Here is a 15,809-nt window from a genome sequence, read left to right as displayed (position 1 = left end):
TATCCCCACCGGAACCAGGACAATGGGTCACCCTGGCTAACTTAACGGGCCAGGACACGCTTTGTTTGTCAACCTCATCACCGGAGAATCCCTTCTCAACCTGTCTGGTGGGACAGCCCTTAGACGCCTGGCCTGTGCCGGAGTCTCTGCAGCACTTGATAAAAGGGGGTGAGGTAGTTGATAATTGGGATGCTTGGGTACCCTATCTGCATCACAGTCACCTCGAACCACAAGAACTAGAATTACTGGGTTCCGTTGAAGTGGATTACTGCTTATATTTTAATTACAGTGGCAAAAATCAGTCAAACATGCAATGTGTTAATTCTAGCCTGATTGTTTGCAGAAATGAATCTGTTTGGTGCAACTACACATCAACCCACGTCTCTAAATCTACTAATCACCCTCTTAGCTTGCCAGCAGGAATCTTTCTCATCTGCGGAGATAGAGCATGGCCTGGTATCCCCTCTCGTATTAAAGGGGGCCCCTGTAGTTTAGGAAGATCAACCCTACTAACACCAAATACATCTACGATGGTGCAGCACTAGAGGCGCCCAAAACGAAGTGCTCACGCATTCAGAAATCGCCGCAGTGACACTGTGCAATTTTGGAACCCTGGAGAAATAATCGCGGCATCCTTTTTAGCCCCCGGGGTGGCGTCAGCTAAAGCGCTCGCTACGCTTAACAAGCTTGGATGTTGGCTGGCTAAGCAATCTAATGCTACTTCTCTAGTTTTGAGTACTTTACGGTTAGATGTAGACTCAGTTAGACATGGCACACTGCAGAATCAAGCTGCAATAGATTTTTTGTTGCTGGCTCAAGGTCATGGCTGCCAAGATTTTGCCAAAATTCCTGCGCTTCCAGTGTACAGGCAGCCCATATTTTTGTGCAACTGTGAAATCAAGATCTCCAGGAGCTGCCCCCTTCCTCTTCGCTGAATCATTCGCGTTCAAAACATGATGTCCAAGCTGTGGTGCACAGTTTGGGACTGAGCCTGCCTGATGACCGCCCTAGTGCCAATGCCACGGCCCCGTGGCAGTGCTGTACACGGCTACACCAGAGCTGGTCAGTGAGTAAGTGATCTGGTAACACCTGCTTCCATCCTGCTCTACCCAAGACCCACAGCAGCTCAGGTCCAGGTTCAACAGTGGTCCACAAGGTAGTAATGAAAATGAAAAAAGAAGCTGGAGCCTCTCTGCTGTGAGGGCAGGCTGAGAGAGCTGGGGGGGTTTAGCCTGGAGAAGAGAAGGCTCCGGGGAGACCTTCCAGCCCCTTCCAGTCCCTAAAGGGGCTCCAGGAAAGCTGGGGAGCGGCACTTCATCAGGGAATGGAGTGATAGGACTAGGGGCAATGGTTTTAAACTGGAAGAGGGGAGATTTAGATGAGATTTGAGGAGAAAATTCTTTGCTGCGAGGGTGGTGAGGCACTGGCCCAGGTTGCCCAGAGAAGCTGTGGCTGCCCCATCCCTGGAGGGGTTCAAGGCCAGGTTGGACGGGGCTTGGAGCAACCTGGTCAGCGGGAGGTGCCCCTGCCCAGGGCAAGGGGGTGCGACTGGAGGATCTTTAAGGTCCATTCCAACCCAAACCATTCTATGATTCTATGATAACAGGATTTATATCCTTGTGTCCTCCTTCCCTGAGTAGGAAGGAAAAATAATACTTAGCATAGAGATATCTTTAGGAGTGTTATTTTACAAAAGCATTGATTAAGGCAATAAAAAATCCCATTCAAAAGCAGAAACACTTCCTGCAGACAGGATCTTTCAAACGATGGGGTGTCTCCAGATACGGAATACTGTGTCTGATTCAACTGACTCCTCGCCATGCTTCGCTTCAGGCTGACTAAGGAGCAACCAGCCTCAGGTCCTGGGAGTGAACTGGTGAGCTGGAAAGCCTCTGGCTCACATACAAGGGAGTGAGGGTGTCTTGAAAAAGATTTCAAAAGGTGGTTTTGAAGTACAAGATGCAATACAACCAAGGTACAGAACAAGATATTAGCACTAAAAAACCCCCATCTATCTTGTCTATACAATTTCTACAGCAACTCTTTCACTCTAAATAGTGCCATCAGGATGGGCCCGGTTGGAGCTCTCCCTGAACTGCAGCTGGACCGCAGGCCAGGTGACTCTCCTCTTGAGCTGGGATCCCTCTCAAGGTTTGATATTCCTTACATGAGACTAAGAGATCCTTCCCTACCCAAGGCAGAGAGATTCCCTACCTGCAATAGATTCTCCATAAGAGACTGATAGCATGCTGTATCAATGCTATGAAACATCACGAACCCATAGAGTTAATATTATTCTAAACATTCTATGGATAATTCCATGAGACATAAACCATTGTTCAAGCCTGAGACTGAGATCGGAGCCAGCTGCACCAAGGCTCCAAAAAGAAAGCAGGGGGGTCCACTCTGAACTTTGGAACTCAATGGCAGGGCCCTCTTTACTGTGCGTCTCTGGTCTCTGGGTGAACCCTTCTAGCTTGAGTCTAACTCCATTTTCCTTTGTATGTTTCTGCCATGCAGTAATTCATAAGGTGAACCATGCCATCAAACTTATTGAAAGTTGTCAAACCACTGTTAAACTGAGTTACATTCCATCAAACTTAATGAACTGTCAAATTATTATTTTACCTTAATAAACCATAATGCGGCTTCTCTCTTTCGAGTGAGATGCATTACACTCACCCGTGACAAATATGTACCGAAGAGTGATTACCAACTACAACCACCAGTTCATGTGTGACCACCATCAGCAACTGTATTTTCAACACTCTCTTTCAATATTCTACAAGACCTGAGCACACGCGATGTGATCACTGCTTCTCTTCAGGGAGTATCGACTGCACTCCTATGCGAGTCATCTTTATAACGCTTCTTACACTAAGAGGGGGGAGTGAAACTGGATGATCTTTAAGGTCCCTGCCAAGCCAAACCATTCTACGATTCTATGATAATATCTTTATCAATGACCTGCATGAGGGGGTCGAGTGCACCTTCAGTAAGTTTGCAGAGGACACCGAGTTGGGCGGGAGTGTTGATCTGCTGGAGGGTAGGAAGGCTCTACAGAGGGATCTGGACAGGTTGGAATGTTGGGCCGAGGCCAGCAGCGTGAGGTTCAATAAGGCCAAGCGCTGGGTACTGCACCTGGGTCACAACAACTGTCAGAAAAGGACCTGGGGGTGTCGGTCAACAGCCAGCTGAATTTGAGGCAGCAGTGTGCCCAGGTGGCCAAGAAGGCCAGCAGCATCCTGGCCTGTATCAGGAACAGTGTGGTGAGTAGGACCAGGGCAGTGATCATCCCCCTGTACTCGTCACCAGTGAGGCCCCACCTCGAGTGCTGTGTCCAGTTTAGGGCCCCTCACCACAAGAAAGACATTGAGGAGCTGGAGAGGGTCCAGACAAGGGCAACGGAGTCTGGAGAAGAAGTCTTATGAGGAGCGGCCGAGGGAGCTGGGGTTCTTCAGCCTGCAGAAAAGGAGGCTGAGGGGAGACCTTCTTGCTCTCCACAACTACCTGAAAGGAGGTTTTAGGGGTCACAGAATCATAGAATCGCCTAGGTTGGAAGGGACGTTTCAGATCATCTAGCCCAACCGTCAACCTAACTCTGACAAAAAACCATCTCTAAACCGTATCTCTAAGCACTATGTCTATCCACCTTTTAAATACCTCCAGGGATGGTGCCTCAACTACTTTCCCGGGCTGCCTGCTCCAATGCTGCGTAAAAATTTTTCCTAATATCCAATCTAAACCTCCCTTGGTGCAACATGAGGCCTTTTCCTCTTGTTCTGTTGCCTGTTACCTGGGAGAAGAGACTTGTGGTTTTGGCCACATTGTCCAATGGCCGGCAACAGATGTTCCCCCGCAGCCTCTCGTGCATGGGGAGGAGGGGGAGAGAAAAAGAGAGATTTACGAGTTTAGAAGAAACTAAACTACTTTAATAAAATATTAAGAATAAAATAAAAAGGAAAATACTGAAATAGATACGCTATAGACAAAACTGCATTAAGCTCCCAGGATGACGTCACCGGCAGGCACTGGGGAAGACCCAGACTGGACTTAGTGACGAGCAGGACCCCAGAAGACCACCAATGGACATGGATGCGCATGCGTCAAGGACATTTACATATAGTAATGAGTTCTAGGTAATAATAGGAATGTGTTAATAATTTCTGGGAAATGTAATTAAGATGTATATTCCGCTTGCTTCTAACCTTTGTAGTTGAGCAACCCGGCTTGCACATTAGGCAAAGGGGTTCCTGGTCCGCCCAGCGCTGCAATAAAGAATGCCTGCTTTCTAACACTCCAAAATTGAGTCTTAGAGAGTCCTTAATCGTGGGCTTACGGTATCGCCACCGCTGGTGCAGCCACTCTCCACCCCTCCCGGCACCCCGAGCGTGCCTGGGGGAGGTACTGAACGGAGCGTGAACAAAGGATTAGATATATAAGAAAGCCAAGTTTGCAATAAAGAGAGAGCTTAACTTAACTCTTCAAGGAGAGTCTTGTCGTTTGTCCGTCCCGACTGAAACGGCAGGCTACACATTTAGCAAAAGCTACCTGGCTAGACAACACCAGGGGAACTACCAGTCGAGCTGGCCCTGCCCAAACAAAACTTCCACGGCCCGTAGAAGGGGATAAAGTCCCCGAAGTGCACATGAAGAATACGTTAGGGAAGACAGTCGGGGTTAGTCCTGCCTCAGGCAAAGGCAAACCCACCCATGGGAGTGCTTTTGCCCAAGGACCTGGGTGTGCTTGGTGGGTGATGCGGAACGATGGGGAAGTCCGATGTGCACCTCATGGGGATCTGATTTTGGGCGAGAATAGCCAAGGAATCCAATTGCATGATGTTAATTGCTAAGTAACCCTGCCACTGTGTCCTTATTACTCTAATTGCTATCGGTGGTACTACAGTAAGAATCACCCAAGTTAAGGACAGATGGACTTGCATGAAAAAACGAGTAAAGCGCAGCGATGATGGGATCAGAACTGACCTCAGCAGCTGGTGCCCAGCGGCTTCGTCAAGATCTACACCTTCAGCCCATGGACTGTGGGCATGAGCCGCACCGTGTACACCAGCCACAGGTTCCAACAATACAGCGTGCAACAGTCCAGCCCCACACAGCACCTCACCTGCCCTGAGAGACCGTTCTGACAGATGGAGCCCAAAGCCATGCATTAAATCACAGAACCATAGAATCATTTAGGTAGGAAAAGACCCTTGGGATCACCGAGTCCAACCATCAACTCCACTCTACAAAGTTCTCCCTTACACCATATCCCTCAACGCCACATCTAAACGACTCTTAAACACATTCCGGGATGGTGACTCCACCACCTCCCTGGGCAGCCTATTCCAGTGTCTGACCACTCTTTCTGTGAAGAATTTTTCCCTTATGTCCAGCCGAAGCCTACCCTGTTGCAGCTTGAAGCCATTCCCTCTTGTTCTATCGCCAATTACCTGTGAGAAGAGACCAGCACCAACCTCTCTACAATGGCCTTTCAAGTAGTTGTAGAGAGCGATGAGGTCTCCCCTCAGCCTCCTCTTCCTCAAACTAAACCCTCCCAGCTCCTTCAGTCGCTCCTCATCAGATTTATTCTCCAGGCCCTTCACCAGCTTCGTTGCCCTCCTCTGCACTCGCTCCAGCACCTCGAGATCTCTCTCGTGTTGAGGTGCCCCGAACTGGACACAATACTCAAGGGGTGGCCTCACCAGTGCTGAGTACAGGGGGACAATCACCTCCCTCCTCCTGCTGGTCACACTATTTCTAATACAAGCCAGGAGGCCATTGGCCCTCTTGGCCACCTGGGCACACTGCTGGCTCACGTTCAGCCGCTTGTCAATTAGAACCCCCAGGTCCTTTTCTGCCAGGCAGCTCTCCAGCCACACTGCCCCAAGCCTGCAGCGATGCATGGGGTTCTTGTGGCCCAAGTGCAGGACCCGGCACTTGGCCTTGGTGAAGCTCATACCGTTAGCATTGGCCCATCGGTCCAATCTATCCAAGTCTCTCTGTAGAGCCTCCCTATCCTCACGGAGATCAACACTCCCGCTTAGCTTCGCGTCATCTGCAAACTTGCTGATGATACACTCCATGTCCTTATCAAGGTCATCGACACAGATGTTGAACAGAAATGGTCCCAACACCGAGCCCTGAGGGACACCACTTGTGACCGGCCGCCGGCTGGATTTAACTCCATTGACCACCACTCTTGGGGACCGCCCAGCCAGCCAGTGCTTGATCCAGCCGATCGTATGCTCATCCAGGCCACGAGCCGCCAGTTTTTCCATGAGAATTCTATGGGGGACAGTGTCAAATGCTTTTCGAAAGTCTAGGTAGACAATGCCCACAGCCTTTCCCTCATCCAACAATCGGGTCATCTTGTCATAGAAGGAGATCAGGTTCGTCAGGCAGGACCTGCCTTTCCTAAACCCATGCTGACTGGGCCTGATCCCCTGCTTGTCCATTATATGACTTGTAATGGCACTCAAGATGGTCTGCTCCATGAGCTTCCCTGCTAGCGAGGTCAGACTGACAGGCCTACAGTTTCCCGGATCCTCCTTTCTGCCTTTTTTGTAGACGGGCCCTACGTTTGCTACCCTCCAGTCCATTGGGACCTCCCCAGTTAGCCATGACTTCAGGTAGATCATGGAAAGTGGCTTGGCGAGCACGTCTGCCAACTCTTTCAGCACTCTTGGATGTAACCCACCCGGTCCCATAGACTTGTGCGCATCCAAGCGGCGTAGCAGGTCACTATTCACTTCCTCTTTCATTGTGAGGACCTCCTTCAGCTTCCCCTCCCTGTCTCCTAGCTCACGAGGCTGGGTGCCCAGGGAACAGCTAGTTCCACTGCTAAAGACTGAGGCAAAGTAGGCATTGAGCACCTCAGCCTTTTCCTCATCCTTTGTGACTCTGTTTCCCTCTGCATCCAATAAGGGAGGGAGATTTTCCCTAATCCTCCTTTTGTTGTTAATGAATTTATAGAAACATTTTTTGTTATCCTTAACAGCTGTAGCTAGGTTGAGCTCTAGCTGCGCTTTGGCTCTCCTAATTTTCTCCCTGCATAGCTTCGCTATATCCTTATAGTCTTCATGAGAGACCGACCTGCCCCCTCTTCCAGAGGTCATAGACTTTCCTTTTGTTCTTGAGGTCCAGCCAAAGGTCCCTACTTAGCCAGGCCGGTCTCCTTCCCCGCCTACTTGTTTTTCGGCACACAGGGACAGCCTCCTGCTGTGCCTTTAAGACTTCTCTCTTGCAGTATGTCCAGCCTTCCTGGGCTTCTATATCCTTCAGGGCAGCCTCCCAAGGGATTTTGTCCAGCAGTCTTCTCAACGGGTCAAAATTTGCCCCCCGGAAGTCTAGGGCGGCACTTGTGCTAACCCCTCTCCTTGTTTCCCCAAGAATCAGAAATTTGATCATCTCACGATCACTGTGCCCTAGACGGCCACCAGCCTTTACTTCCCCCACAAGATCTTCCCTGTTCACGAGAAGCAGGTCCAGGAGGGCACCTTCCCTCGTCGGCTCGCTTACCAGCTGTGTGAGGAAGTTCTCTTCCACACATTCCAGGATCCTCCTGGATTGCTCCCTCTCTGCTGTGTTGTATTCCCAGCAGAGACCCGGCAGGTTCAAGTCCCCCACAAGAACAACGGCAAGTGACTGCGAGATTTCCCCCAGCTGCTTACAGAAAGCTTCATCCGCCTCACTGCTTCGGTCGGGAGGTCTGTAGCAGACTCCCACAGCGATATCGGCTTTATCGGCCCTTAACCTCATCCAAACACTCTCCACCCCATCATCAGTATACTTGATTTCCGAGCTTTCATAGCATTCTCTAATATACAGGGCCACTCCTCCGCCTCTCCTTTCCTGTCTGTCCCTCCTGAAGAGCTTGTCGCCATCGCTTGTGGCACTCCAGTTGTGTGAGGCATCCCACCACGTTTCTGTGATAGCCACTAGGTCATAGTTTCCCTGGTGCATCATGGCTTCAAGCTCCCCCTGTTTGTTGCGCATACTGCGTGCATTGGTATAGAAGCACTTCAGATGTGCCAATGACTCCAGCACCCTTTTGTGAGTGTGGGCCCCATTTCCCACCAGACCCCTCTCAGGTGCTTCCATGATTTCTAAAGGTCTCTCCCTTCTCTCAAATGAAATGGCAGAGGGAGAGTCCTCGCTAGCCCACCATCCTTCAAGCCCTGGCATGCCTCCCTTGGGTTTATTCCTGACAGGCCCACTTATCTCCCCTTCCCCCCTCATATCTAGTTTAAAGCCCTGTCAACGAGCCTTGCTAACTCCTGCCCCAAAATTCTTTTCCCCTTCTGAGACAGGTGCCTTCCACCTGCCACCAGCAGGTCAGGTGACTCCTATAGCAGCCTGTGATCAAAGAACCCAAAGCCCTGCCGATAACACCAGTCCCGGAGCCACGAGTTGACCTTTTGCCTCTTCCTGTTAATTTCCTCATTCACGATTGCCACTGAAGGGATGGAGGAGAATACAACTTGTGTTCCTGATCCCTCAAGCCGCCGCCCCAAGGCTCAAAAATCTCTTTTAATTGATTTTGGGCTCCTTCTACCCACTTCATCACTACCCACCTGAAATACTAAGAGGGGGTAATAGCCAGAGGAGTTTACTAGGGCCGGAAGTTTGTCCAACTCATCCCTGACCCGTGCCCCAGGGAGGCAGCAGACTTCCCTGTGAAGTGGGTCTGGACGGCACATCGGCCCCTCCGCCCCCCTCAATAGAGAGTCACCCACAACAATGGCCCGTCTGCTTTTCCTTTTGGAGCCAGTTGTGATGCTGGGTCCATGGCGACTTGGTCTTTCTGACATTTCTGGCCTGGGTGTATCATCCTCCTCTCCAACAGCCAGCTCCTCCTGCAGGGCTTCCTATCTGTTCTGCAAGGGTAACTGGGAAGGTGGGAGGGGCCGGGAGGGGATTCGCCCGCTTCCCCGAGCAGGGACCTGCTTCCATTCCCCCTCTTCTCTGCCATGCCCTCCTATTGCCTGGTGACGAGAGGGGAGGGGATCCTCTGACTTGTGTGGGGCCTCACCCTCTTCCCTTTCTCTCAGGGAGCGGGTCCACCGGTCCCTCTCCCTCTCGCGTTCTCTGATACTCCTCAACCTTTCCACTTCCTCCTTCAGCTCAGCCACCAGAATGAGCAGATCATTCACCTGTTCACATCTGACACAGGTGTTGTCTCTGCTGCCCTCCATCGCGAGTGCCAGGCTCCGGCACTCTTTGCAGCCAGAGGCCTGGAGGCCCATATGTTTGTGCGGGGCCCCTCCCTGGGTGCCCACAGTTTTTTTAACAGCAGCCTTCGACCGGGTAGCAACCACGGCTGGATCTCTACACACAAGCGAGACCTTGTGAGTCAAGGGTCAGTTGGGGTGAGCACTGGTTGCTCTGTAGCCAGGGACTAGTCCCTGCCCTCCCGGAGGCTTCCTATAACCTGGTGGCTTGATCAACCGGGGGAGGTGCTGTCTCCGCCCCCAGGCTCACTCAGCAGCCCGCCCACCAGCTGACAGCCCTCAGCACAGGCCGAGGCCTTTTGCCGGCTTCCAAAAGCCCCCAAAAGAGCTTTTTGGCGGCCCTTTGCGCTGCAGATCCCTTCCCCAGCGCAGTCTTACCTGCCCTGAAGCTGGTCTCCGCGGCAATGGGACTCAAGGAACTCAAGGGACATTTTAGAGGGATGGATGATAGACTAAGGGCATTATATCTGTATGAATATATATGTAGACATATATAAGCTTTAATTAACACACTCCTATCTAACGCTTGGCCAATCCAGCGGGTGGTAGAGAAGCAACCGGCTCCGACACGGCGGATTTCGTAGCTGGACAGCCCCGATGCGGCCCCTCCAGCTGTCGGGGGGTGGCGGGGCTCTGCACAGTGTGAGGGCGGCCTGGCAGAGTAGGTCCCCATGGGTGTTTGAGGGGGAGCAGGGCAGTGCAGGACGGGCAAGAAGAGCTCAAACACCACGTGAAGTTCCACCGTCTTTTTATTAAAGGCTGAGAGAAACAGGCAGGCTAATTGTGCTCCTCCTCCTCCTCCTCCATCGCCCCCAAGGCTGGGACCACAGCGCTTGCAGGCGGAATCTGGAGGGAGGCTTTTCCACCACAGCCTTCACCTTCACCAGGGTTTGAGCCGCCAGGGAAGAGACCCACAGGCTGCTGTCGCTTGCCGCGCCTTCAAGAGCTGGGGCAGAAAGGAAGAGAGGCGAGGTGAGAGCCCAGATCTGCAGAAAGCTCCGGAGCCCCTCCGGCCAGGGCCCCTCGTGCCCTGCCCCAGCTCTTCCCAAGGCCAGGAGGGAGCCAGAGGCGCTGGCATGAGCCACAAGATGCTGGCCACCAATGCCCCACAAGCCCTCCCTGGCCAGGGCAGGGACCGGAGCTCCCTACCAGGGGCTCTTCTGCTCCCTGCCAGCCCCGGCACACACCCCGCTGCCCTCGCTCACCATCGTAGATGACCTGGAGCTCCTCCTGGCGCACATCCCTCAGCTGCCGCCCGGCGAGCCCTAGGCACACACAGCCCGTCACAGACCCCGCTGGCCTGCCCGCCCCAGCAGCCCGACTCCCCCCCACCGGCCCCACGGGCCTGGCCACGCGCCCTCCTGCCCTCGGGCCCGGCTGAGCCCAGGCCGGTGCCCTGAGGGTGAAGCCCAAGGCGGCAGCCAGGGACCCCGCAAGGCTGCCAGCAGCTGCCCCTGCGTGGGCAGGGGTGGGAGAGGGCGGCAGGAAGCCCCGTGGGCACCCGGCCCCTCATCGGGCAGTCGGGGCTCTGCAGGCTCCCGGTGCATTCGGCAGCAGCCGTGGCTGGGGCTCAGCTGCCGCGGAGCAGGGAGGGACCCCCGGCCGGGTTGTGGCTCACCGATGAGCCTGACGGCTGCCTCGCGCAAGGGCTGCTGTGGGCTCCGCAGGTAGAGCAGGCTCTGCCACAGGTACTCCTCCGCTCTGCCTCTGCCCTCCGCCAGCTGGAGAGAGCAGGAGGGGACAGGGTTGGCCCAGAGCCTCCCCCTGTGCCCGGGGCTGGCCTTTCCTGCCTTCCCCTGCCCGCGCCCCCAGGACGCCGCAGTAGGCAGGGGCCCAGCTGCCAGCCCCACGCGCTGGGTGCTGGGGGAGAGGGGCTTCTCCAGGCTGGCTGTGGGGCTTCGAGGCTGCCCTTACCAGGCACTTGCCGATTCGCCATGGCTGCTTTGTCTCCAGCAGCTTCCTGATCTGCCTCCGCTTCAGGAACTTGGCAGCTCCCAGGAGGGCTTCCCAGGAGGCCTGCAGAGCAGCAGAGAGTGGGAGATGGCACCGCCGCTCAGGGGACAGGATCTGGGGGTCCCTGTGCAGGGCAGGGGGGCAGCAAGGGTTGTGGGTCCAAGCCCTGGCCTCAGGCATCTGCAGGCGCCCCTGGGAAGCCCAGGGGAGCTCCAGGCCTTAGGTGTTAGGGTGGCCGCGCACTGCTGCTCTGCTCTGCTGCATGGAGCAGGGCAGGGGTAGGACATGTCCCTGCCCACCTCCTCAGCTGCTGCCAGCTGGGAGGGGCTCGGAGCCCTCCTCAGGGCCCCAGCTGCAGCACCTTCAAAGGGCTTAGAAATCCCCACCTGAGCCACGCTGTGGTCCTTGTCATGCAGGTGGAAGAACAGGGGCATCAGGATCCTCTGCACATCCTTCTGCATATGTTCTTTGTGGGTGCTGCCTGCAACCTCCATCGCATCTGTGCAGAGGAGGATGGAGCACTTTCGCACGTAGCTGGACTCCTAGGAGGAGAGAAGGAAGAGGGGAGGACCTCCGTCCTGGCTCCTCCAAGCCGACGGTGAGGGGACAAATGCTTGTGGCTCTCCCTTTGCAGTGAGGAGAAGGACTCACGGGCCAGTGGGCATGCGCGCAGAGGGACGCACCACCCCAGACCGGCACGCATGCCCCCCCCGGCATGCTAACCATGCCTCCGCTCTCCCGACGCCTTACGTTTTCAAAGAGGGGCGGAAGCATCCTGACCAGCTGCAGAGCAATGGGGACAGCCAGGTGGAGCACGTTGCTGAGGGCAGTCAAGGCTGCTGTCCTAACGTCGCAGTCGCTGTCCTGCAGTAGCTGCACGACCTCTGGCAGCAGGTCTTGCAGCGTTCCCACCTACGAGAAACATACCCTTTTGTCATGCGATGCAATCGAGGAGCACACTGCTAAAGCCACGCTGCATGTCGAGGTTGCAGGGCCGGTCAGGCGGAGATCTCTCCATGTGCGGCTCAGCCCAGGGCCGGGCCTGAAGTGGTCACGGGCCACTGAACGGGGCAGCGGGGGGAGCAGGCAGTGGTCCTGCCGCTCCCGATTCCTGGCAAAGCCCGAGCAAGCCGCTGCACGCTCCGCACCTGCAGCCCAGCCCCAGGCGGACACCCACACTGTGCCCAGCTGCCCCTGCCCACCTGGTCCTGTCTCCTGGACAGCGTGACCAGGATTCTGACTACCAGCCTGCGCAGCACCACGTTCTTGCTCTTCATGTGGGACTCCAGGATGTCCAGGAACTGGCCGTGGACGTGCTCACAATCGGTGTAATCCAGGAGCTGAAACGCAATTGGCAGCAGAGTGAGAGCCCAGCACAGGCAGCAGAGCTCCCGGACGGCTCGGGGCAAGGCACCGGGGCCGGTCACAGCCCAGGCGGGAGGCAGCAGGGTCCACAGAGGGCCCTCGCCGCCTCCCCTCAGCCCTCTGTCCACGCAGGCAGCCCGGCTTGCCCCCGCCTGCCCTCAGAGAGGCAGCGCGTGCCAGCAGGCCCACCTCCACGAAGACCGTCATGGCGCCAACGTCCTGCACGGCCTGACACTGCAAGAGGCTGTTGACCGCCTGCTCAGACACAGTGATGCAGCAGGCCGGTTCTTCACGCTGCAGCACCCTGGCCGGGGGAAGAAGGCGTTGGCAGCACCGAGCTGGGCAGGCAACCTCTCTGGGACTGCGCTGCCAGCTGGGGGGCAGCTTGTGTGCCCGGCCTTGGCTGCTCGCGCTCCACCACCCACCAGGACGGGGATCGTACAGGCGGCCCTTCACCGCCAGGGGAGAAACGCCCGGGCAGGCAAGGACGGCTGAGCAGGCTCTCACCTAGCCAGCACGGCGACACCGCTGTGGTAGGTCTCGGCGCTCGTGAGCATGTCCCAGGCACCCTGCCTCCCAATGTCTTCGACCAGGGAGGCACCGCCCAGGCACTGGAAGAGAGCTTGCATGGCGCTCACTGCGTTCCTGCAGGCAGAGCAAAGCGTGGTCACACGTGGAGCCCCAGTCCCGGCTTCGGCTCCGGGCCCGGGGAGAGCCCAGGGACGGGGATGGGGCACCCGAGGAGTGCCGGAGCACCTGAGCAATGAAGGATGGTTGGGTGTCCTGCTCTCACGGCAAGAGCGGCAGCAGCCCATCTGTGGGCTGTGCAGGCTGTGTGAGATCTGGAAGAGCACTTCCATGAAGAGCCGGCTAAGAAGCAAATGCACGGACCGTCGGCTGGAGGGCTCCAGGAAGATCTCGTGCATGGCACGGGTCACCTGCAGAAACAGCCCAGCACGGCTCTCACTGGAGTCGTGTCCCTGCGGCACAGCCTGCTCTGGCCAGCAGCCACCCTGCCCCGGGCTTCCCTGCTGCCGAGCCGGCTGGAGGCGGTGGGCGGGGAGCGGGGCCGCCGAGGGCAGCAGGGCCAGGGCAGGCGGCCTGCCTGCACGCCGTGGGGCCGAGCGGCACGCGCTGCCCTGCCCGGCTGTGGCCCAAGGGCCCTGGGCCAGGTGCCCCGGGGAGGGCCGGCTTTGGGGGCGGATGGAGAGGGCCAGAGGGGCTGGAGAGGGGCGTGCAGCCTCGGGCAGGATGGAGCAAGCCTTGTCCAGACACTCACGGCCAGGAAACATTGGCAGCTGTAGATTTTCTTGCTGCTGCACTGGATGGTGTATTGTTGATTGACCTGCAGCAGCGCCCACAGCACCGCGTTGCCGAGGCTGCGCTCACAGGCCAGCATGTTCCACATGGCCCGGGCAGTCCTGCAGAGCCAGAGCACACTGTCAGCGGGGCCACCTCAGCCACCACCTCTTCTGCTTGCTCAGGCCCCGGAGGTCCCGAGCTGCCCCCGAGGCTGTCGCGCCACGTACCCGTCACAGTGCGGGGAAACCTTCAGCAGGCCAGTGACCACCTCCTGAGGGCTGAAGGTGGCCACTCGGAGAAGGGTCCTCCTCAGGATGTCCTGGAGTGGCTCCTGGCTGATGCAGGCCAGCTGCCTGTGCATGGCCTCCACGAGCTCCTCCACCTGTCGGAGGCAGTGGGCTGGAGCGGGCTGGAGCACAGCCATGGCCCCACTGCCACCAAGAACTGCTTCCCTCGCGCCGCCCTTCGCTGGCCTCAAAGCCTGCCCGTTGGGCGCTCCGAGCCCTGGCCTCGGGGCGGGGGGAACGGCCCCTGCAGGGCACGCGCACAGGGCAAGCCGGCTGCACGCTGCCTACCTTGGTCAGCCGCAGGTCGAAGCCTTTCAAGACGTGCTCCACAATCTTGGCAACCAGCTGGGTGTCAGAGACCCTTGGGTCTGCCATGTTTGTCAAGACGGCGAGGAGGAAGTCGCTCCTCTCGGGTGGGAGGAAGGCTCTGCCAAATGTCTGAGGGAGAGAGGGAGGGAAAAGGTGTCACACTGAGTGCCCTGGTGGCGGGCACTGCTGGCTCTGCCGGCAAGCAGAGCTCGCCGGTGGCCAGGACGGCCGGAGCTGCGGCGGTGATGCTGGGCTAAAGCTTTGGACTACTCCAAAGCGGTGGCTCCCCACAGCCCGAGGGGTGGGAGGCTGTGCCATCGCCCGCCGTGGCTGATGCACTGGTTCGTCTCAGCCTCCTGCCAGCGCCATGGCCAAGACCCCCAGGAAGGGAGGAGTTTGTTACCATCCCGCTGTCAATGGCTTCCTTGGGCCAGAAGGTGCTGATGCCTTCCCGATCCCGTTCTACGGCCGGGTCCACGAGTGCTGCGTGGTAGGCTGGGCAGGAGGGAAAAGACAGCGTGAGCGGCAGGAAGAAGGCAGAGCTGGGGCAGCAGGTGAGGGCATGAAGGAGAGCTCTGTGCCTGGCTCTCTGTTCTGTGGGGAGCTGGAGAAGTGGCAGGGTGGCAGGCAAGGAGGGGAAACCGCCTCTTAGGCTGCGTAAGGGCAGGAGCGTGGGGACTGGCTTTCTGCTCGGGGGCAGGAGGAGAGAAGGCCGGGCACGCTGCTGCCACAGGCTCTCCAGCCCAAGGGTTCTCGGGACAGGCCGCAGGCTGCCGCTCCGAGGCGGGCTGCCTGGGCCCGGGGCTTGGTGCGGCACGGCTGCTGCCCTGCTCCAGCCTGGGAGGAGTTTGCTGCCCCTTCCTCTAGCAGAGGAGGGGGGGCCGAGGTGGCGCGGCGCCATGCCCGGGCCCCTGTGGCTGGAAGGCCCCAGCCCGCCCCAGCTTCTCTTACCATGTCGCAGCAGAATGAACCTGTGGAAGAGGCACAGGGCCTGCCCAGCCCCCCAGCTGATCTCCTGGTCCTCCTCGGCATAGCACAGGGTGAGCAGCCCTAGCGCCTGCCCCAGGAATGGCAGAGGCTTCTTCAGGTAGAAGAAGGGGCTGATGCCTTTGCAGGCCAAGTTGTGTGGCTCGTCCTGTGGCAGAGAGAACGGAGCAGTAGCCGGAGCTCTGGAGGGCTCTGCCCCGCGCTGCACCCCATGGAGACCCAGCCTGCGGCAGCCGCCTCGGGGCGAGCAGCGTGCTGGGCAGAAGCCCGGGGGAGGCAGGGAGGCAGGGAGAGAGGGAGGGCTGCCAGGGCTGGGCCTGCAAAATGCTCCCGTGCCCTGGGACGGAGCTGGCTGCCGAGAACAAAGGCACGGG

Source organism: Rissa tridactyla, chromosome Z, assembly GCF_028500815.1.
Source record: "Rissa tridactyla isolate bRisTri1 chromosome Z, bRisTri1.patW.cur.20221130, whole genome shotgun sequence".
Lineage (NCBI taxonomy): Eukaryota > Metazoa > Chordata > Aves > Charadriiformes > Laridae > Rissa > Rissa tridactyla.
The sequence above is the reverse complement of the archived record's forward strand: the minus strand, read 5'-3'. Positions refer to the sequence as shown.